This window comes from Triticum urartu, chromosome 3A (genome assembly GCF_056163025.1).
Source record: "Triticum urartu cultivar PI428250 chromosome 3A, HENAU_Tu73, whole genome shotgun sequence".
In the NCBI taxonomy this organism is placed as follows: domain Eukaryota; kingdom Viridiplantae; phylum Streptophyta; class Magnoliopsida; order Poales; family Poaceae; genus Triticum; species Triticum urartu.
The window spans coordinates 421,895,811-421,919,310 of record NC_141875.1 but is presented as its reverse complement, the minus strand read 5'-3'; the positions used below and the strand labels follow the sequence as shown (position 1 = coordinate 421,919,310).

The 23,500-nt window shown below is 47.7% G+C and overlaps 1 pseudogene; it reads left to right on the top strand.

The window, feature by feature from the left end:
- The first annotated feature begins 11,817 nt into the window (after nucleotides 1-11,817).
- LOC147979926 (uncharacterized) lies at nucleotides 11,818-18,279 on the top strand (annotated as a pseudogene).
- The last annotated feature ends 5,221 nt before the right edge of the window (nucleotides 18,280-23,500 follow it).

Below are 23,500 nucleotides of genomic sequence, written 5' to 3'. Positions count from 1 at the left end.
ATCAACAGATAGTCATGGTTTCCTGACTATGGACATTGGATGTCATTGATAACGGGATCACATCATTAGGAGAATGATGTGATGGACAAGACCCAATCCTAAGCATAGCACAAGATCGTGTAGTTCGTTTGCTAGAGCTTTTCCAATGTCAAGTATCATTTCCTTAGACCATGAGATCGTGTAACTCCCGGGTGCCGTAGGAGTGCTTTGGGTGTACCAAACGTCACAAGTAACTGGGTGACTATAAAGGTATACTACAGGTATCCCCGAAAGTATCTGTTGGGTTGACACGGATCGAGACAGGGATTTGTCACTCCGTATGACGGAGAGGTATCTCTGGGCCCACTCGGTAATGCATCATCATAATGAGCTCAATGTGACCAAGTGTTTGGTCACGGGATCATGCATTACGGTACGAGTAAAGTGACTTGCCGGTAATGAGATTGAACAAGGTATTGGGATACCGACGATCGAATCTCGGGCAAGTAACGTACCGATTGACAAAGGGAATTGTATACGGGATTACTTGAATCCTCGACATCGTGGTTCATACGATGAGATCATCGAGGAGCATGTGGGAGCCAACATGGGTATCCAGACCCACTGTTGGTTATTGACCGGAGAGTCGTCTCGGTCTTGTCTGCGTGTCTCCCGAACCCGTAGGGTCTACACACTTAAGGTTCGGTGACGCTAGGGTTGTAGAGATATTAGTATGCGGTAACCCGAAAGTTGTTCGGAGTCCCGGATGAGATCCCGGACGTCACGAGGAGTTCCGGAATGGTTCGGAGGTGAAGAATTGTATATAGGAAGTCCAGTTTCGGCCACCGGGAAAGTTTCGGGGGTCACCGGTATTGTACCGGGACCACCGGAAGGGTCCCGGGGGTCCACTGGGTGGGGCCACCTATCCCGGAGGGCCCCATGGGCTGAAGTGGGAGAGAAACCAGCCCTTGGTGGGCTGGTGCGCCCCCCATGGGCCTCCCCCTGTGCCTAGGGTTGGAAACCCTAGGGGTGGGGGGCGCCCCACCTGACTTGGGGGGCAAGTCCCCCCTTGGCTGCCGCCCCCCCCCTTGGAGATGGGATCTCCTAGGGCCGGTGCCCCCCTAGGGGCCCTATATATAGTGGAGGGGAGGGAGGGCAGCCGCATCCAAGTCCCTGGCGCCTCCCTCTCCCTCTCGTTGGAGCTTGGCGAAGCCCTGCCGAGATCACCGCTGCTTCCACCACCACGCCGTCGTGCTGCTGGATCTCCATCAACCTCTCCTTCCCCTTGCTGGATCAAGAAGGAGGAGACGTCTTCCCCAACCATACGTGTGTTGAACGTAGAGGTGTCGTCCGCTCGGCGCTCGGTCATCGGTGATTTGGATCACGGCGAGTACGACTCCATCAACCCCGTTCTCTTGAACGCTTCCGCTCGTGATCTACAAGGGTATGTAGATGCACTCCCCTCTCCCTCGTTGCTAGATGACTCCATAGATTGATCTTGGTGATGCGTAGAAAATTTTAATATTCTGCTACGTTCCCCAACAGTGGCATCATGAGCTAGGTCTATGCGTAGTTTCTATGCACGAGTAGAACACAAGTTGCGGCCTAATCGGCGCCACCAAAGTGGCTGTACACTAATTGCTGCATTTTCTTCTTGATTCGATCTCACAGTGCTGCCGGCGCTCGGTCCCGAGCCGACACGGCGCGGCTCCATCCACGGCGGCGTCACCAGCCATTTCCTCCACGGCGTCGCTCCCTCGGCGGCGACGTCCACATCAGTAGGAGCTGCTGCTTTAGCTCTCGCTCGCGCTGCTGCTCTGCTCTTGCTCTCGGTCCCCTGCCTAGTCTGCTCTTGCTATTGCTCTTGCTCGTGTTGATGCTCTCGCTCTTGCTCTTGCTTGCGATGCTGCTTCGATTTAGCTACACTTCAGTTGACTGAATCGACTTTTGGGTCAGTCGATTTTCAGGGGGTGGGGGCCTCGCCGGGGTAAAGGAAGAACCAGCCACGGCGGGGAGGGGTGCTCGCCGGAGAGGTACCCCACTATCTATCTTAGGGTTCAGGATGGGGGCGGTGGTCGCCGGTGGTGGCGGGGCGGTGGCAGGGCGGTGGCGTGGGGATCGCCGGAGAAAAAGCTCAGCACGGGGGGCCTAGAGGGATGGCCGGGGCAGCGGCGGACCGGCGGTGGGGAGTGTTTTCGAGGCGGCGCACTGCCGGCCGCGGGCGGCAGGGGGCTGCTGTTTGGCCGGTGGTGGCTGGCGGCTCAGGGGGTGGAGGTTGAAGATAAACCACAGGCCCTTGATTTCGTATCCAACGGCTGCAAAATCAACTGACCAGAGATGAAAAAGTCAGTCGACCGACGTGTAGCCTCACCTTGCTAGTGCGTTCAGTTTCAACAGCAAAATTCAGTTTCGACAGCAACATTTAGTTTCGACAGTTAAGTTCAGTTTCGACAGTTAAGTTCAGTTTCGACAGTTAAATTCAGTTTCGACAGTTAAGTTCAGAGATGAGCGGATGATGTATTTTACATCTAGCACTTTGTGGTTATGTATTTTACGTCATGTATTGGAGATGCTATTAGAATTCCACTCAGGTTAACTTTGTTCATTGTCTCTCTTGTCCTGCTTCAGCCTCGGCGTCGTACAACTCATCGGAGCTGCTCCAACGACGAAACCATCCATCACAGCGGAACAGTACCTCGGGCTCCATCTCCAGACGCCTAAGATCTTCTTCCCCTCCTCCGACAGTAAAGTCAGCCGAAGCACCCTCACCAGCCAACCCAATCACGTTGAGATCGACATGGCTTCGCCAAAGAGGTTGTACACTTGTTGCATCTCTTTTTTACTCTACATGTTATATATATTGTCCGCTGAGCACTCGTAGTAACGGGATATACGATTATTTTATCCTACTATATGACAAGCAGTGAGGTACTAGGCAACTTAGCTATCTGTGATGGACTCTCTTGAACGCCATCATTATTTATCTCTACGCATTTGAGTTGTGCATTTGTCGATGGGCCTGGGAGTTGAGCTAGTATGGCAGTGGCCTGGGTCCAAAGTAATAGAAGTAGCACAAAAACATTTTTTCAGTGTAGGATTTTCCTTGCACAAGCCTGCCTACTAGAATCGCCAGTGCTTGAAAGGAAAAGTGAATGAAAAACATCGGAATTGTAAAGTTTCCTATGGTACTACTTTTCATGAATTTCGTGCAAAGGAATGGAGCAAAGGAAAACTGTAGGATTTGTTCCTTTAGTGTCTCCTTGAAAGAAAAATCATAGGAATTCTAATTTCCACTTCTCCTCCTTTTCATATTCCTATTCATCAAGAACAAGAATAAGACATAGTAGCATAATAGCATTATAACCATACATTTTCTTGTGGTTTGACTTAATCTCACCATGCTTTTTTGCATCCTGTGATCTTCCAATTGTTGTGAATCAAACACCCAGATTGGCAGAAATCCTGTGTTTTTAAATTCTATGTTTTGCACATGCATTCCTATCCTATTCCTGTCTATTTCCTGTCCCTGCATTGTTAGAATCCTCAAATTCAAACAAGCCCTTACTCAATTACTTCTGTTACAAATATGTGTCAAAGAAAACCTTGTGTGGTTTGTCCTGCTCCTGCGGCGCTGTGTTCCACCCCAGCTCAGCTACTCCAACGACGGAAGGGTTCACCACAGCAGGGATCCGCTCTCCAGACTGTCTTTCGCCGCCTCAGATCTTCTTCCCCGCTGCCGGCAGCCACGGCAACTGCATTACCGTCATGAACTAAGCAGATGACCTTGAGGACTACATGGGTCCGCAAGAGAGGTCGCACTCTTTCGTGTCTGCTTACGTTATGTATCGCTTAATATGATGACATGCTACATTATTGTCGTGTTCACCTATTAGACTCCGAGTCAGGTCCAAACTAATGCTGAAACTTGAGTTTTTAAATGGTTGTGGGGTATATATTGGGGCAGCAATCAGTACTATCTGTCTACTATCTAGTTAATCTCCGGTGTCTACTACGAGTTTCATGTTGGGTGCAAACAAACATTAAAGGAGCCATTATGTGTATTTTTTAACTAAAGCTATTATCTGCCTGCTATCATTGGTTTTGGGTCTATCCACAGTTTGCTACCATCACTCTGGATTTGTGCATGCACTCCTTACATAATCTCACTATGTTTTATTCCTATGCATGCCAGTTATTGTACACAATGGAACTGATCATGTAGAGCAAAAGAGACGAGCCTTGCGTGGCAATAAAATTTCATGCAGACGTCATTCCATGGTGGGCGCAAAGGCAGCCCCCCTCCACCCATTTTGGATCGTAATCAAGTGGAAGATAACTGTTCTGAGGGGGATTCAGAAGGAGAAGACCACTCCTATTTACCCCATGAGGTCTTCGCTCTAACTTGGCATGCTGATGTTGACAATATCATGCATATGGTGCCTTGCATTACTTACTGTATACATTAAAGATGTCATCTGCTTAGTTTAGACATGCTTTGTGTCAATGCCATCTGTTTAGTTTCTTTATCATATATGTGAATCATGCAATGCCATCTTGTCTAGCCAGGCATCATATGTGTGAATTTTGCAATGCCACCCTGGTTAGCCAGTCATCTTATATGTGAATTATATCATGCCAGCATTTTTTTATTACGTGTTAAATTTGTCAACAATTTTAGTACATTCAATTACTCTTCCTGTGCATCAGCCATTCGTCACGGTCATGGAAAAATCTGGAGTGGAAACAAGGTCTTCGGAGCAGACAATGCTATCTGACAAAGCGCATGTCTTGCTGGTTACCGATAGCTCCTCAGAGGAGGATTCAGAGACAGATGACCAGTCATATCCCCCCCCCCGAGGTGCATGCCCTAACTTGGCAGGGTTATGTTGCTCATATCATGCGTATTGTATCTTGCATTGCTATGTCATTTTCTTAGTTTAGACATGCTTTGTGTGAATGCCACCTGTTTAGTGTCTAATTACCATATATGTAAATTATGCAATGCCATCTTGTTGCAAGACATTATATATGTGAATTATGCAATGTTATCTTGTTGCAAGGCATTATGCATGTGAATTATGCAATGCCATGCTGTTTAGGCAAGCGTCATATATGTGAATGATATCATGTCGTCCTTGTTTGTATTTCTCATTGCTTTTGCCGACAATGTTTGTGTATTCAACTGCTCTTCCTATGCATCAGCCATTTGAATTGGTGATGGAGAAATCTGGAGTGAAAACAAGGTCTTCAGAGCAGACAATGCTACCTGCTAAAGCAGATATCTTGCTGGTTACAGATAGCTCTTCAGAGGAGGATTCAGAGGCAGATGACCAGTCCTATTATCCCCCTGAGGTGTATGCTCAAACTTGGCAGGTTGTATTACTCATATAATGCATATGTTGTATTGCAATGCTTAGTTTTTACATCATATACACAATATTGAATGCCATCTCCTTAGTTGACACATCATATATGCGATTTCCCTCTGCTCACTTCCTTAGTATATATATCATATATTTGAATTATGTCATGCCATGATATTTACATAGACAACATGTATCTGAATTATGGCATGCCAACCCATTTTCTAAAGACATAATATAGTTATATCATCTCATCCTGTTTACATAGTCATCATATTTTAAATGATGTCATTCTATCCGTGAATTATATCATGCCATCATGTTTCCATCGATGGCACGTTTGTGATTTATGGCATGCCAACCACTTTAATAGACATATCGTATAGTTATATCATGTCATCCTGTTTACATAGTCATCATATTTTGAAGTATGTCATTCTATCATGTTTAGTTAGCCATCATACATGTGAAATTGTGTCATGCTATCTTGTTTAATTAGCCATCATATATGTGAAATTATGTCCTGCTATTCTGTTTGCTTAGACAACATAAATGTGAATTATTTCATGCCCTGTTTTCTTCCCTACTATCCATTGCACATGTCTATCTTACAATGTCTGTACATTCAATTACTTTTCTTGTTTATCAGCCATTTCAATTGGAGGGAGTGATGGCAGTATTTGTGGGAGTAAAAACACGGTCTTCAGAAAAGATCATGCTACCTATCGATGCAGATAGAACCACGGTTGTACTTGCCCAAGAACCAGCCCCACCACACATAACCAACACTCATGCAGATTGTACCCCTACCCAGTTGGACAGAGAACCAGCTACACGCCTTCTAATCCCAACCCCAGCAGATAGACACCCAGTTCCCGTTGACACAGCACCGTCTCCACCACAGAGCACCCAAACACGAGCAGTTAGTAAGGCAACTGCAGTGCCCAAATCACGAGAACCACCACTCCGAACCCGAAGTCAACGCTTAAAGCAGAAGAAGAATTGTTCTCAGGTCAAGTTCCGTAGCTATGGTTCATACTACTTTGCTCTTGCATCACTGTATTTACTGATACCAACTAATTTCAAATTTGAAGGATGCAATTGAAACTCCAATGGCGCAACAGGTATGTTTTAAACCTGTTTCTTCAACGTGTTTGGCTGTTTGCTGTTGTAACTTGCTCTACGTTGATTTCAGTTTCAATTGAATAAACAGTTATGTTCTCATGTCATGCACATTACAAGTGTTGTTATTGCTGTGTAGTTTCCCACATTTATATTCTGTCTATGCTGCTTTGTCTTAAATAGATATGATTCGAACTGTATCTCTCTTGATTTGGCAACATAACCTAGAATGATATAGACCATACAGTGACCATACTACATAGATATATGTTTGTTTCATGCTGTTATCCTGTCCACCTTACTACTGAGCTGGTTTACCAAAATGAGTTTCATATATTACATTGTAAACATGAGATGTGTTTGTTTGTTTCTCTTTTAGAACGCGGATAAAATATTGGAGAAGAGTACCCTGTTATGCAATGGTAAAGGAAGTAATGTAGATAAGGTTCAAGATAGTGAGACATCCCTGTTGGTCTCCAAGAAAGGTGATAAAAACTATATTGAAGACACCGAGACAACCCCAAAGTCCTGTCTTGATGTAGTGTTCGAGTTACTGGCTACCACTGCTGGCACCAGCTCTTTTAACTCGTTGCCTGAATCAGTTCGGCTTCTTGAGTCTCAACTTCAAGTTGAAAGACATCGATCAGATGTTATGCGGCAGGAAGCCGAAGGACTGAGGAAGTCCCTGCAGAATTCAGATGCATACTTTCTGGTGCAACAGCAAGCGCTGGAGGACTTAAGCGCCAAACAAGAGAAAGTTAATAAGCTTTCTAAGCATCTTGCCAGCATTATGGGTACCTAGGATATTGTTTCTTGAGATCTTCTGAAGTGGTTTCAGTTCTGGACTTGTATTGCTGTGGCGTTTATATGCTGATGTGTTCCCTATATTTGCACTGGTGGCGAACTTTCATGCCCAGTCGATGTAATATGTGTAATAGCCGTGATAGCCTAGTGTAAGTTGCTTGCTTATTTATTTCCTTGTTGTCTTGTTTATTTGTTTGGTTGTAGTCAGTGCAGTTCTTTCTCTGCGGTTTGCTAGTGGCCGCAATAACCTATTTTTAAAACTAGGCCACAATAACCATGGGCTAATATTTACTGTAGTGACACTGGGCCTCCTACGGGCCGTAGAAATAGTGGGCCTTCTACGGGCCATAGAAGCAGTGGGCCTTCTACGGGCCGTAGAAACAATGGGCCTTCTACGGGCCGTTAGAAACAATGGGCCTTCTACGGGCCATAGAAACAGTGGGCCTTCTACGGGCCGTAGAAACAATGGGCCTTCTACGGGCCGCTAGAAACAATGGGCCTTCTACGGGTCGTATCATCAATGGGCCTTATACGGGCCGTATGATCGATTGGCCAAACATCGGCCACCTCTAAGGACTCGGGGGGCTCGCGAGGATCCACCGCCACCTCTGTCAGGATAGACTGGTGCCTGGCCTCTTGAGCCGCCAGGACGCTCCGCATGTGGCGTCGATGCACGACAGCCCCGCCCAGCAAGCCGAAAGGCATGCGAATGTAGCTGTGAGGTGGGCCCCCGCACCGGCCCACATGGGACAGCCAGAAGAGCCGCTGAGAGGCGACCTTGTTGAGCCCTGGGATGTTGACGCAGACGCGCAGCTCGCTATCCTCGCCGGGAGAAGGAGCTGTGCCAGGTGGCGGGCGACGGTCACCCCGTATGGCTCTTGCCTCCTGAAGCTCCTCAGTTGCCTTGGTGATGAATTCCTGAGCGGTGGGCGCCCCGCGCCCCGCGCTATCCTCACGGAAGCGAGTGTTGAAGCATGCCTCCATGTGCTTCCCGAGCACCTCCCATGCGTCGCTGGCCAGGTCAGAGGCCCTCCAGAGGAGAGCCACCGAGCCCAGCCTGAGGGAGGCGCCGGGCGTGCCTTCCTATGCGAGAGGGGGAGGCGCCCCAGCTGTGGGCGCTAGTCCTGAGGTGGTGCCATTGGACACGCCGCTCTCCTGAGGTTCTTGGTGGAGCAGCCGCTTCTTCTTGTTGGGGACAGCCTCAGGAGGGTACACAGCGCCTTCGTTGTTTGGGTCTTCAACCGCTGCAGCCTGGTAGGCGCGCTCAAGAGATCACACCGCGTCCTTCTCCTCATAGGAGATCGTCATGATGTCGTGGTTCCCTGGCATCTTGAGGACGTTGTATCCATGGTGGGTGACTGCCATGAATTTGGCCAGGGCTGGGTAGCCGAGGATGGCATTGTACGGAAGGCGAATGTGAGCGACGTCGAAGTCAATGAGCTCAGTGCAGTAGTTGTCGTGGGTGCCGAAGGTGACGGGGAGGTGGATCTACCCTATCGGGGTGGTGGAGCCGTCGGTCACTCCTGAGAAGGGCTTGGTGGGCTGTAGCTGGTCATAGTGCACCTGGAGTCGGTCGAACGTCTCAATGGAAAGAACATTGAGCCCCGCACTGCCATCAATGAGAGTCTTGGTGACGAGGACGTTGAGGATGGTTGGCGAGCAGAGCATCGGGAGAGCGCCGGCAGTTGCCACGCACTTGAGCTGGTCGGACAAGCTGAAGGTGACGGTGCACCTGGACCACCTTAGCGGACGTGTAGCCTTGAGCCTGGGGAGGGCCGCGTTCACCTCATGAGCAAACTGCTTGAAGATGCGATGGGAGGCATGTTGGAAATATGCCCTAGAGGCAATAATAAAATGATTATTATTATATTTCCTTGTTCATGATAATTGTCTATTATTCATGCTATAATTGTGTTATCCGGAAATCATAATACATGTGTGAATACATAGACCATAACATGTCCCTAGTGAGCCTCTAGTTAACTCGCTCGTTGATCAACAGATAGTCATGGTTTCCTGACTATGGACATTGGATGTCATTGATAACGGGATCACATCATTAGGAGAATGATGTGATGGACAAGACCCAATCCTAAGCATAGCACAAGATCGTGTAGTTCGTTTGCTAGAGCTTTTCCAATGTCAAGTATCATTTCCTTAGACCATGAGATCGTGTAACTCCCGGGTGCCGTAGGAGTGCTTTGGGTGTACCAAACGTCACAAGTAACTGGGTGACTATAAAGGTATACTACAGGTATCCCCGAAAGTATCTGTTGGGTTGACACGGATCGAGACAGGGATTTGTCACTCCGTATGACGGAGAGGTATCTCTGGGCCCACTCGGTAATGCATCATCATAATGAGCTCAATGTGACCAAGTGTTTGGTCACGGGATCATGCATTACGGTACGAGTAAAGTGACTTGCCGGTAATGAGATTGAACAAGGTATTGGGATACCGACGATCGAATCTCGGGCAAGTAACGTACCGATTGACAAAGGGAATTGTATACGGGATTACTTGAATCCTCGACATCGTGGTTCATACGATGAGATCATCGAGGAGCATGTGGGAGCCAACATGGGTATCCAGACCCACTGTTGGTTATTGACCGGAGAGTCGTCTCGGTCTTGTCTGCGTGTCTCCCGAACCCGTAGGGTCTACACACTTAAGGTTCGGTGACGCTAGGGTTGTAGAGATATTAGTATGCGGTAACCCGAAAGTTGTTCGGAGTCCCGGATGAGATCCCGGACGTCACGAGGAGTTCCGGAATGGTTCGGAGGTGAAGAATTGTATATAGGAAGTCCAGTTTCGGCCACCGGGAAAGTTTCGGGGGTCACCGGTATTGTACCGGGACCACCGGAAGGGTCCCGGGGGTCCACTGGGTGGGGCCACCTATCCCGGAGGGCCCCATGGGCTGAAGTGGGAGAGAAACCAGCCCTTGGTGGGCTGGTGCGCCCCCCATGGGCCTCCCCCTGTGCCTAGGGTTGGAAACCCTAGGGGTGGGGGGCGCCCCACCTGACTTGGGGGGCAAGTCCCCCCTTGGCTGCCGCCCCCCCCCCTTGGAGATGGGATCTCCTAGGGCCGGTGCCCCCCTAGGGGCCCTATATATAGTGGAGGGGAGGGAGGGCAGCCGCATCCAAGTCCCTGGCGCCTCCCTCTCCCTCTCGTTGGAGCTTGGCGAAGCCCTGCCGAGATCACCGCTGCTTCCACCACCACGCCGTCGTGCTGCTGGATCTCCATCAACCTCTCCTTCCCCTTGCTGGATCAAGAAGGAGGAGACGTCTTCCCCAACCATACGTGTGTTGAACGTAGAGGTGTCGTCCGCTCGGCGCTCGGTCATCGGTGATTTGGATCACGGCGAGTACGACTCCATCAACCCCGTTCTCTTGAACGCTTCCGCTCGTGATCTACAAGGGTATGTAGATGCACTCCCCTCTCCCTCGTTGCTAGATGACTCCATAGATTGATCTTGGTGATGCGTAGAAAATTTTAATATTCTGCTACGTTCCCCAACAGTGGCATCATGAGCTAGGTCTATGCGTAGTTTCTATGCACGAGTAGAACACAAGTTGTTGTGGGCGTTGATTTTGTAAGAAACGTTCTTGCTAGAAACCTATAGCAGCCACGTAAAAAACTTGCAACAACAATTAGAGGACGTCTAACTTGTTTTTGCAGCATGTGCCATGTGATGTGATATGGCCAAAAGGATGTGATGAATGATATATGTGATGTATGAGATTGATCATGTTCTTGTAATAGGAATCACGACTTGCATGTCGATGAGTATGACAACCGGCAGGAGCCATAGGAGTTGTCTTAATTTATTTATGACCTGCGTGTCAACATAAACGTCATGTAATTACTTTACTTTATCGCTAACCATTAGCCATAGTAGTAGAAGTAATAGTTGACGAGACAACTTCATGAAGACACGATGATGGAGATCATGGTGTCATGCTGGTGACGACGATGATCATGGCGCCCCGAAGATGGAGATCAAAAGGAGCAAAATGATATTGGCCATATCATGTCACTATTTGATTGCATGTGATGTTTATCATGTTTTACATCTTATTTGCTTAGAACGACGGTAGCCTAAATAAGATGATCCCTCACAATAATTTCAAGAAAGTGTTCCCCCTAACTGTGCACCGTTGCGAAGGTTCGTTCTTTCGAAGCACCACATGATGATCGGGTGTGATAAATTCTAACGTTCGAATACAATGGGTGTAAGCCAGATTTACACACGCAATACATTAGGTTGACTTGACGAGCCTAGCATGTACAGACATGGCCTCAGAACACGGAAGACCGAAAGGTCGAACATGAGTCGTATAGAAGATACGATCAACATGAAAATGTTCACCGATGATGACTAGTCCATCTCACGTGATGATCAGACACGACCTAGTTGACTCGGATCATGTATCACTTAGATGACTAGAGGATTGTCTGTCTGAGTGGGAGTTCATTAAATAATTTGATTAGATGAACTTAATTATCATGAACTTAGTCTAAAACCTTTGCAAAATGTCTTGTAGATCAAATGGCCAACGCTCATGTCAACCTCAACTTCAACGCGTTCCTAGAGAAAACCAAGCTGAAAGATGATGGCAGCAACTATACGGACTGGGTCCGGAACCTGAGGATCATCCTCATAGCTGCCAAGAAAGCATATGTCCTAGAAGCAACGCTAGGTGAAGCACCCATCCTAGAGAACCAAGACGTTATGAACGCTTGGTAGTCGCGTGTTGACGATTACTCCCTCGTTCAGTGCGGCATGCTTTACAGCTTAGAACCGGGGCTCCAAAAGTGTTTTGAGCAACACGGAGCATATGAGATGTTCGAAGAGCTGAAAATGGTTTTCCAAGCTCATGCCCAGGTCGAGAGATATGAAGTCTCCGACAAGTTCTACAGTTGTAAGATGGAGGAAAATAGTTCTGTCAGTGAGCACATACTCAAAATGTCTGGGTTGCACAACCGCTTGTCCCAGCTTGACATTAACCTCCTGGACGAGGCGGTCATTGATAGAATCCTTCAATCGCTCCCACCTAGCTACAAGACCTTTGTGATGAACTACAATATGCAGGGGATGGTGAAAAATATTCCTGAAGTATTTTCAATGCTGAAATCAGCGGAGGTGGAAATCAAAAAGGAACATCAAGTGTTGATGGTCAATAAAACCACTAGTTTCAAGAAAGGCAAGGGTAATAAGAACTTCAAGAAGGACGGAAAGGGAGTTGCCGCGGCCGGTAAATCAGTTACCGGGAAGAAGCCAAAGAATGGACCCAAACCTGAGACTGAGTGCTTTTATTGCAAGGGAAAGGGACACTGGAAGCGGAACTGCCCCAAATACTTAGCGGACAAGAAGGCCAGCAACACTAAAGGTATATGTGATATACATGTAATTGATGTGTACCTTGCCAGTACTCGTAGTAGCTCCTGGGTATTTGATACCAGTGTGGTTGCTCATATTTGTAACTCAAAACAGGAGCTGCGGAATAAGCGGAGACTGGAGAAGGACGAGGTGACGATGCGCGGTCAGGAATGGTTCCAAGGTCGATGTGATCGCCGTCGGCACGCTACCTCTACATTTACCTACGGGATTAGTTTTAAACCTCAACAATTGTTATTTAGTGCCAGCTTTGAGCATGAACATTGTATCTGGATCTCGTTTAATACGAGATGGCTACTCATTTAAATCCGAGAATAATGGTTGTTCTATTTATATGAGAGATATGTTTTATGGTCATGCCCCGCTGGTCAATGGTTTGTTCTTAATGAATCTCGAACGTGATGTTACACATATTCATAGTGTGAATACCAAAAGATGTAAGATTGATAATGATAGTCCCACATATGTGTGGCACTGCCGCCTTGGTCACATCGGTGTCAAACGCATGAAGAAGCTCCATACAAATGGACTTTTGGAGTCTCTTGATTTCGAATCATTTGACACGTGCGAACCATGCCTCATGGGTAAAATGACCAAGACTCCGTTCTCCGGAACAATGGAGCGACCAACCAACTTATTGGAAATTATACATACTGATGTGTGCGGTCCAATGAGCGTTGAGGCTCGCAGTGGCTATCGTTATATTCTCACTCTCACTGATGACTTAAGTAGATATGGGTATGTCTATTTGATGAAACACAAGTCTGAGACCTTTGAAAAGTTCAAGGAATTTTAGAATGAGGTAGAGAATCAACATGACCGAAAGATAAAATTCTTACGATCAGATCGTGGGGGAGAATATTTAAGTCACGAATTTGGTACGCACTTAAGGAAATGTGGAATCGTTTCACAACTCACGCCGCCTGAAACACCTCAGCGTAACGGTGTGTCCGAACGTCGTAATCGCACTCTATTGGATATGGTGCGATCTATGATGTCACTCACTGATTTACCACTATCATTTTGGGGATACGCTCTAGAGACGGCTACATTCACTTTAAATAGGGCACCGTCTAAATCCGTTGAGACGACACCGTATGAATTATGGTTTGGGAAGAAACCTAAGCTATCGTTTCTAAAAGTTTGGGGATGCGATGCTTATGTCAAGAAACTTCAACCTGAAAAGCTCGAACCCAAGTTGGAAAAATGCGTCTTCATAAGATACCCTAAGGAAACCATTGGGTATACCTTTTACCTCAGATCCGAAGGCAAGATCTTTGTTGCCAAGAACGATTCCTTTCTGGAGAAAGAGTTTCTCTCGAGAGAAGTAAGTGGGAGGAAAGTAGAACTCGATGAAGTACTGCCTCTTGAACCGGAAAGTAGCGCAGCTCAGGAAGATGTTCCTGTGGTGCCTGCACCGACTAGAGAGGAAGTTAATGATAATGATCAAGGTACTTCGGATCAAGTTGCTACTGAACTTCGAAGGTCCACAAGGACACGTTCCACACCAGAATGGTATGGCAACCCTGTCCTGGAAATCATGTTGTTAGACAACGATGAACCTTCGAACTATGAAGAAGCAATGGCGGGCCCGGATTCCAACAAATGGCTTGAAGCCATGCAATCCGAGATAGGATCCATGTATGAAAACAAAGTATGGACTTTGACAGACTTGTCCGATGATCGGCGAGCGATAGAGAATAAATGGATCATTAAGAAGAAGACGGACGCGGATGGTAATGTTACCATCTATAAGGCTTGACTTGTCGCTAAGGGTTATCGACAAGTTCAAGGGGTTGACTACGATGAGACCTTCTCACCCGTAGTGAAGCTGAAGTCCGTCCGAATCATGTTAGCAATTGCCACATACTATGATTATGAGATATGGCAAATGGACGTCAAAACGGCCGGCTTTCTTAAGGAAGAATTGTATATGATGCGGCCGGAAGGTTTTGTCGATCCTAAGAATGCTAACAAGGTATGCAAGCTCCAGCGCTCCATCTATGGGCTGGTGCAAGCATCTCGGAGTTGGAACATTTGCTTTAATGAAATGAAAGCGTTTGGGTTTATGCAGACTTATGGAGAAGCCTGCGTTTACAAGAAAGTGAGTGGGAGCTCTGTAGCATTTCTCATATTATATGTGGATGACATACTTTTGATGGGAAATGATATAGAACTTTTGGACAGTATTAAGGCCTACTTGAATAAGTGTTTTTCAATGAAGGACCTTGGAGAAGCTGCTTACGTATTAGGCATCAAGATCTATAGAGATAGATCGAGACGCCTCATAGGTCTTTCACGAAGCACATACCTTGATAAGATATTGAAGAAGTTCAATATGGATCAGTCCAAGAAGGGGTTCTTGCCTGTGTTGCAAGGTGTGAAATTGAGCTCAGCTCAATGTCCGACCACGGCAGAAGATAGAGAAAAGATGAGTGTCGTCCCCTATGCCTCAGCCATAGGGTCTATCATGTATGCCATGCTGTGTACCAGACCTGATGTAAACCTTGCTGTGAGTTTGGTAGGAAGATACCAAAGTAATCCCGGCATGGAACACTGGACAGTGGTCAAGAACATCCTGAAGTACCTGAAAAGGACTAAGGATATGTTTCTCGTATATGGAGGTGACGAGGAGCTCGTCGTAAAGGGTTACGTCGACGCTAGCTTCGACACAGATCTGGATGACTCTAAGTCACAAACCAGATACGTGTATATTTTGAATGGTGGGGCAGTAAGCTGGTGCAGTTGCAAGCAAAGCGTCGTGGCGGGATCTACATGTGAAGCGGAGTACATGGCAGCCTCGGAGGCAGCGCATGAAGCAATCTGGATGAAGGAGTTCATCACCGACCTAGGAGTCATACCTAATGCGTCGGGGCCGATCACTCTCTTCTGTGACAACACTGGAGCTATTGCCCTTGCCAAGGAGCCCAGGTTTCACAAGAAGACCAGGCACATCAAGCGTCGCTTCAACTCCATTCATGAAAATGTTCAAGATGGAGACATAGACATTTGCAAAGTACATACGGATCTGAATGTCGGAGATCCGTTCACTAAACCTCTTCCGCGAGCAAAACATGATCAACACCAGGACTCTATGGGTGTTCGATTCATCACAATGTAACTAGATTATTGACTCTAGTGCAAGTGGGAGACTGTTGGAAATATGCCCTAGAGACAATAATAAAATGATTATTATTATATTTCCTTGTTCATGATAATTGTCTATTATTCATGCTATAAATGTGTTATCCGGAAATCATAATACATGTATGAATACATAGACCATAACATGTCCCTAGTGAGCCTCTAGTTAACTAGCTCGTTGATCAACAGATAGTCATGGTTTCCTGACTATGGACATTGGATGTCATTGATAACGGGATCACATCATTAGGAGAATGATGTGATGGACAAGACCCAATCCTAAGCATAGCGCACAAGATCGTGTAGTTCGTTTGCTAGAGCTTTTCCAATGTCAAGTATCATTTCCTTAGACCATGAGATCGTGTAACTCCCGGATGCCGTAGGAGTGCTTTGGGTGTACCAAACATCACAACGTAACTGGGTGACTATAAAGGTATACTACAGGTATCCCCGAAAGTATCTGTTGGGTTGACACGGATCGAGACTGGGATTTGTCACTCCGTATGACGGAGAGGTATCTCTGGGCCCACTCGGTAATGCATCATCATAATGAGATCAATGTGACCAAGTGTTTGTTCATGGGATCATGCATTACGGTACGAGTAAATTGACTTGCCGATAACGAGATTGAACAAGGTATTGGGATACCGACGATCGAATCTTGGGCAAGTAACGTACCGATTGACAAAGGGAATTGTATACGGGATTACTTGAATCCTCGACATCGTGGTTCATCCGATGAGATCATCGAGGAGAATGTGGGAGCCAACATGGGTATCCAGATCCCGCTATTGGTTATTGACCGGAGAGTCGTCTCGGTCATGTCTGCGTGTCTCCCGAACCCGTAGGGTCTACACACTTAAGGTTCGGTGACGCTAGGGTTGTAGAGATATTAGTATGCGGTAACCCAAAAGTTGTTCGGAGTCCCGGATGAGATCCCGGACGTCACGAGGAGTTCCGGAATGGTCCGGTGGTGAAGAATTGTATATAGGAAGTCCAGTTTCGGCCACCGGGAAAGTTTCGGGGGTCACCGGTATTGTACCGGGACCACCGGAAGGGTCCCGGGGGTCCACCAGGCGGGGCCACCTATCCCGGAGGGGCCCATGGGCTGAAGTGGGAGGGGAACCAGCCCCTGGTGGGCTGGTGCACCCCCCATGGGCCTCCCCCTGCGCCTAGGGTTGGAAACCCTAGGGGTGGGGGACGCCCCACCTGACTTGGGGGGCAAGTCCCCCCTTCCCCCCCCTTGGAGATGGGATCTCCTAGGGACGGCGTCCCCCTAGGGGCCCTATATATAGTGGAGGGGAGGGAGGGCAGCCGCATCCAAGTCCCTGGCGCCTCCCTCTCCCCTCGTAACACCTCTCCCTCTCGTTGGAGCTTGGCGAAGCCCTGCCGAGATCACCGTTGCTTCCACCACCACGCTCCCCTTGCTGGACCAAGAAGGAGGAGACGTCTTCCCCAACCGTACGTGTGTTGAACGCGGAGGTGCCGTCCGTTCGGCGCCCGGTCATCGGTGATTTGGATCACGACGAGTACGACTCCATCAACCCCGTTCTCTTGAACGCTTCCGCTCGCGATCTACAAGGGTATGTAGATGCACTCCCCTCTCCCTCGTTGCTAGATGACTCCATAGATTGATCTTGGTGATGCGTAGAAAAATTTAATATTCTGCTACGTTCCCCAACAAGGCAAGGGTTTGAGCGTCGCCCAGGATGCAAGCGACAGCACGAGGCTCCTGGAAGCCCCCAGCCCCTCATCCTGATGATGGTCATCGTTCCTTCTTGGTGGCGGTGGCAGCGGAGGAAGCCCGGGGTTGCCCTGAGGACGGTCCTCACGAGGCTGGTCCCTCCAGGGTCCCTCGCGAGGCTGGCCCTACCAACGGTCCTCACGAGGTTGATCGCGCCACTCTTGGCGAGGGTTACGGCCGTCCCAGCGTCCTCCACTTCGGCCTCCACCGTGACTGTAGCCTCGATCGTTGCGCTCGGGGCGATGGCCGAGGCGCCCGTCGCGGATGGCCCGAAGCTCCTGACGGTCGTTGGTGTTGTGGTTATGCACGTTGTGGAAGACGCGGAATGGGCGGCTGCCATTGGATGACTCTGGGTGGTCGCAGCCGCACTTCATCTCCGGTTCGGCCGCGAGCACGGCTGCTCCCTTACACTTCACATCCTTGGCCTTGGCTTTCTTGTCTTCTGGGTCAGCTTCAGGGAGCTTGAGGAGGGAGATGCGTCCCTTCTCAGCTCTCGCACACTTGGTCGCCATGTTGAACATCTCCGGAGCCGTGCACAGGTCCTCGTGTATGGCGACCTCCTCCTTCATCTTGACATCCCGGACGCCATAAGTGAATGCAGAGATGATGGCCTCGTCTGACACCTTGGGGATCTTGAGACGAATGTTGTTGAAGCACTGGATGTACTTCTGTAGGGTCACCCCCGGCTCCTGCTTGATGCGCCGCAGGTCACCCGTAGCCAGTAGGCAGTCGCGAGTGCCCTGGAAGTTGGTGATGAAACTCTCCCGCATCTCATCCCAGGAGGAGATCGATCCCGCAGGTAGGTTCAGGAGCCACGAGCGCGCGCCATCCTTGAGGGCCGTGGGAAACCAGTTCGCCATAACCTTCTAGTCGTTGTTGGCCGCCTCGATGCTCAACTCGTAGAGCTGCAGGAACTCAGTAGGGTCGGGGCTGCCATCGTAGCGCGGAGGCAGGTCAGGCTTGAACTTCCCCGGCCAGACGACGCTGCACAGCTCTGGACTAAAGCCGCGGCAACCCACCGTGGTCATAGGAGCCCGTCCTGGAGGTGGAGCCTGATCTTGGCGCTCGCGCGCCACCGCCACAGGCGACGCACGGTCTTGACGTGGCGGTGCTGGGAGTGCGCGAGCATCTTCTTGTGGCCGCTGGACCACCTGGCAGCTTTCTTCTTCACACGTCATCGCCCTGCACGGCGGGTCACGCCGCGGGGCTTCGCGCCTTCGCTCGATGATGGCGTCTTGACGGGGAGGTGGAGGAGGTGCTCCGTGGGCTATGTCACCCGCAGCAGGCGGCTGGCAAGGCAGCGAGAGAGATGGTGTAGGATAGCCCCCAGCGGCACTAGCAAGCTCGGCGATGCGGTCCAGCCAGTCTTCGTCGAGGTCATCGACGGGGCGACAACGCAGGAGCTCGCGCGCCATGAGCAGCATGGCCTGCGTGTCCACCTGCCCGCGACGAGCATGAGACGACGAACCAGCCGGAGTCAGCGATGGGGTGGCGGTGCGCTCATCATGCCGCACGGAGGGGTGCAGCGACGAATCTTGCTGCTCGTGCCCCGATGGGCTAGTAGCGGCGTTGGCGGCGGGCGATGGGGAACGACGGGGAGGCTTGCCAGCAGGCGCCGTCTAGGTGATGCGAGCAGCGAGGGCGGCCCAATGCTCGGCACGAGCACAACAGGCGTCAGCTATGGAAGCGGTGAAGCGGTGGCGGGTCGGCCGGCGGAAGAGAGGCTCCGACGCACCCCTACCTGGCGCGCTAAATGTCGATTTCTAGTTCCAAGGACCCTTGAGAGGTTTGAACTCTGGGGTGCGGGCAAAGAACTCATCCTCCCCAGTCTGCCTACCTGCCAATCTCCCACCTAGCTCGACGAACTGGATCGAAAAGAGACACAACAGTTTACCCAGGTTCAGGCCACCTTGCGGTGTAAAACCCTACTCCTGCTTTGTGGTGGATTGGCCTCGAAGGGCTGAGGATGAACTAGTACAGTGGAGAATGGCCTCCGGAGGAGTGGTGTTCTTGGGCTCAAGTGAGCTGGTGAGCTAATTAGGGTCGAATCGATCCCTCTCCTCTATGGTGGTGGCTAGGTCCTATTTATAGTGGCTTTGGTCCTCTTCCAAAATGAAGGCGGGAAGGGATCCCACAACGGCCAAATTCGAAGGGAGACAACTAGTACATGTCATCCTGACAAAAGTGGTCTTTGCCTGCAAAAGCCTCTGGTCGTGATGCCATGGTGGGCTCGACGATGACCTCCATCCTGCCGTCCTGGCGGTCTTGTTCTTGTTGCACCGGAATGGAAACCTTTGCTTGATTCCTCGGGACTCCGCACCTGCGCTAGACTCCTTAGCACCAAAGAGGAAACGGTACACTGCGCCCGTTGGCGCTCGCCTGGCCTTGGTCGTCATCGCTCACGTCACCCGAATCTCACGAGGCGAGCCTTGTATAGAGATCTCCGCTCCTTGGGAGCCAGCCTGAGGAGCCCCCCCCCCCCCCCGTGGAGGTCTTGATGTCGTCCGCCTCGCGAGAGGCTTGGGCCCTCGCGACGGTCTTGAGCTGTTGATGTTGGGGCTGGGCCGTACCAGGCCGTCGATGGAGCCATGCCGTGGGCCGCAGGCAGGCAAGTCTGGGTACCCCCGTTCCTAGAGCGCCGACAGATGTCCTCGTCTACCAGTACCACCTGGCCATAAGGCCTTGCGAGCGTTTCTCTAGGTTTATCAACAGCTCCGACTACAATTTCGCTACAGTGGACACCACAAAACGATCTAAAAGCACTCAAAGTTTCGGGCTTGAAATGACAGAATCTTGTCAACATCCAGGACCACTACAAGGTCTGGGGCCTGGGGGCAGCGATAACAACAAACAAAACTCCCTGGTTGACCTTGCCTCGACCATCATCGCCCCCTACTACATGAAGATGAAGAATGAGAGCAAGAAGGACAAGAACGCCTGTCACAGTGTCTGGCATCAGAGACTGGATGAACAACACGTCAAGTACACGGCCAAGGACGTGTACACAAGCTATGAGATGTATAGGCGGATCGTTGACATGAGGAAGTGTCTTCTTCTTGCCCTAGATGAGGGATCGAGCCACAGAGTAGTGGCGGGAGTGTCACAAGAAGTAGATGACTAGGCAATCGTTTCTCCTAGTTTAGAATGCATGGATTTTTTTGAGGTGTGTGCAAATAATCTATATAGTCACTTATGTAATTGGATGTTTCTTTCAGTTATTAGCAGCAATCATCTGTGTTATTATTGGTCTTCACACACATTTCTGATTACGGACATGTTTGTTGTGTATCACACACATCTTGTTTAGTTAAACTATTTCTGTCGTCTTGGCTCATCGCAAATAGTTCATCCGAGTGAACTGTATGCCCTTCATCGCACACACCTTGATCTAGCTGACCGTTTCTATTGTGTTGCCTAATCACACACAGTTCATCCTAGTGAACTGTATGCCGTATATCGCACACACCCTCATCTAGCTGCCCATTTCTGTTGTTCTTCCTCATCGCAAACAGTTCTGCTGGATTAACCGTTTGCCACGCATCCCACACGCAACTCTAATCTGAACCATGTTTGATGTCACCGCCATTGCAAACGTTTTGTATCTTTTTTGACGGTTTTATTAGATCACCGTTTGTGATTAATGCATCGCACACAATTTCGTCGAAGGATCTCTGATTGGACTGTCGTGTTTGGACCAACCCGCAGTAGTGGGCGTAATGCCTATATAAGATTATACCATGAATGATCACAGTCATGAATATAAATATTTCAATTTAATCGCTACCCATCTATAATTTGTTCACCACACCACACTTGTATGATTGTAGATATACCAGTAGTGGACCTGTAGCTTCGAGGGTCTATCTTCTTATACTGAAAACTTTACCAAAGATATTATTTCTTTGTTATACTGTTCTTTTATTTTATCTATCAATTCCTACCATACCGTGTAATTTAATCTTGTAACTATCAAGACAAGAAGCATGACAACCTTCTTGACGTGTTGGGGACAAGTTTGTCTTTTATTTCATGTGCAGATAACAATGACTATGTTTGCTGGAAGAACTCCTTGTAGTTCAATAAATCTTGGTTCTCTACTAATTTAAATACTTATTGGTAGGTTACTTCACTGTTATACTTAGGGGTTACCCAACCACTCTTACGAGAGACCAAGCAAGATTTCTGGTGTCATTGTTGGGGAGTTTCTTCTCAAACAAATAGGTCCTACACACTACCACATTACTTCCTTGTTATCTATCTTGCCTAATTACTTTTTACAAAAACTTAAAAATACAAAATACTGAAATTTCAGTATGTTATCTTTATCGTACACACACAAAAAACGTAAAATACTTGAAATGGATTATAATGCTTCATTTTCCAAACTTGTTAGACTTGCTACATACTCTGAATCAATAGCTAATAATGAAGAGGTTATAGACAAAAAGGCTTTTGAGATATACTCATTGAAAGAAAAGTATGATTGGAGTAAACATGGTAATCTTTATCATTCAAGTGATGAAGATGACACACTTGATGAAAGTATTGCTTTTTATGGTGACACTATGTCTGTAAGCACTATTGAGGATGATTTGGTTATGCCTACTAGTTATTATGATGATCATGATTGGGGAGATAATTATGATACTCCTTGTGATCTTGAAAATTTATTCGATTCTTATGATGAATCTATTATTAATAATAATGTTTTAAAAACTATTGGAAGTGGGTTTCGAGGGGTCATGACGTTAAGTGATGTTAATTCCACTATATTGGAAGATGAGAAAATATAAATGCATGTGGATCATGAAGACAAAGTCCTGGGTGATATTTATATTATTAAGTTTGATTTGATCCCACATGTAATTATTATGAGAAAGTAAAATATGGCTATAGAGACCTTCATGTTACTAAATTACGTCTCTTCATGTTAAGATTATTAATGTCCCATTTTTCTTACTTGCATATTCTATGTATTGCTTGACTTAATAATTTATTTACTTATAAGAATGAGATGCCTATGCATATTATGGTAGTTAGACTTAAATGTGTGTTGTTACATGCTTATTCATGCTCTCTTCTGTGCTTCAATTCATGTTTTTGATGTGAGCATCATTAAGATATCAAGCCTGTCTTTATGGCTATAAAGAAAGAGCTTGCAGTAGACAACTCGAAATTTTGTGTCTCGATATGGTTATTGCTACTGTAGTGATCATATTTGTATCTTTGCTTTTAATAATGTACCAATATAGCCTTTGGGATGTTGCAATTGCAATCTTGTCAGTTTGTGTGCCGAAACAGGAACTTTTGCCTCCAGTATTTGGACGGCTATTAATAATTGAGGTGATGAGAAAGACCTTGTACAAAAAAATTTTCAAATAGCGGAGCCTACTATTTAGATATAGAAGATTCGATGCTTGTCTAGATCCACCAGAATTTACGAAAGTCATCTTTTGTTTGCGAGTTCAAATGAGCTTGTGATGAATAGTAAAATCCAAAAGAATCAAAACAAAGTTCTAAAAAGATTGTGGAAAATATTGACAAATGTTTTGAGTGCTTGCAAAGTTTCAACATGAAATGATATTTGTGGAAGTCCTCACATCATAAAATATTTCCTAGAACATTTTGGAGCGATCTTTTTTGCCACGACTTTCATGAATGTCATTCATGACAAAACTTTGCAAGTGCTGAAAACAATTGTCTATGTTCACTACAAAAGAATTCACAATTTTCTAAACATTTATTACATTTTTTTTTAGATTCTAATGTTCATCTGAGCTCATTTGAGTTTGAGGTAAGAAACATCATGCCCACCAATTTAGCCACACTTGTCATCTTGTGATTTCCACCTAAACAAAGAATACGACCAACGTGTCCTGAAAGGAGTGATGAATTTAAAAGATCTTGTTCAAAGGCCTATCTGATACAAGCAGGAAATAAATAAAA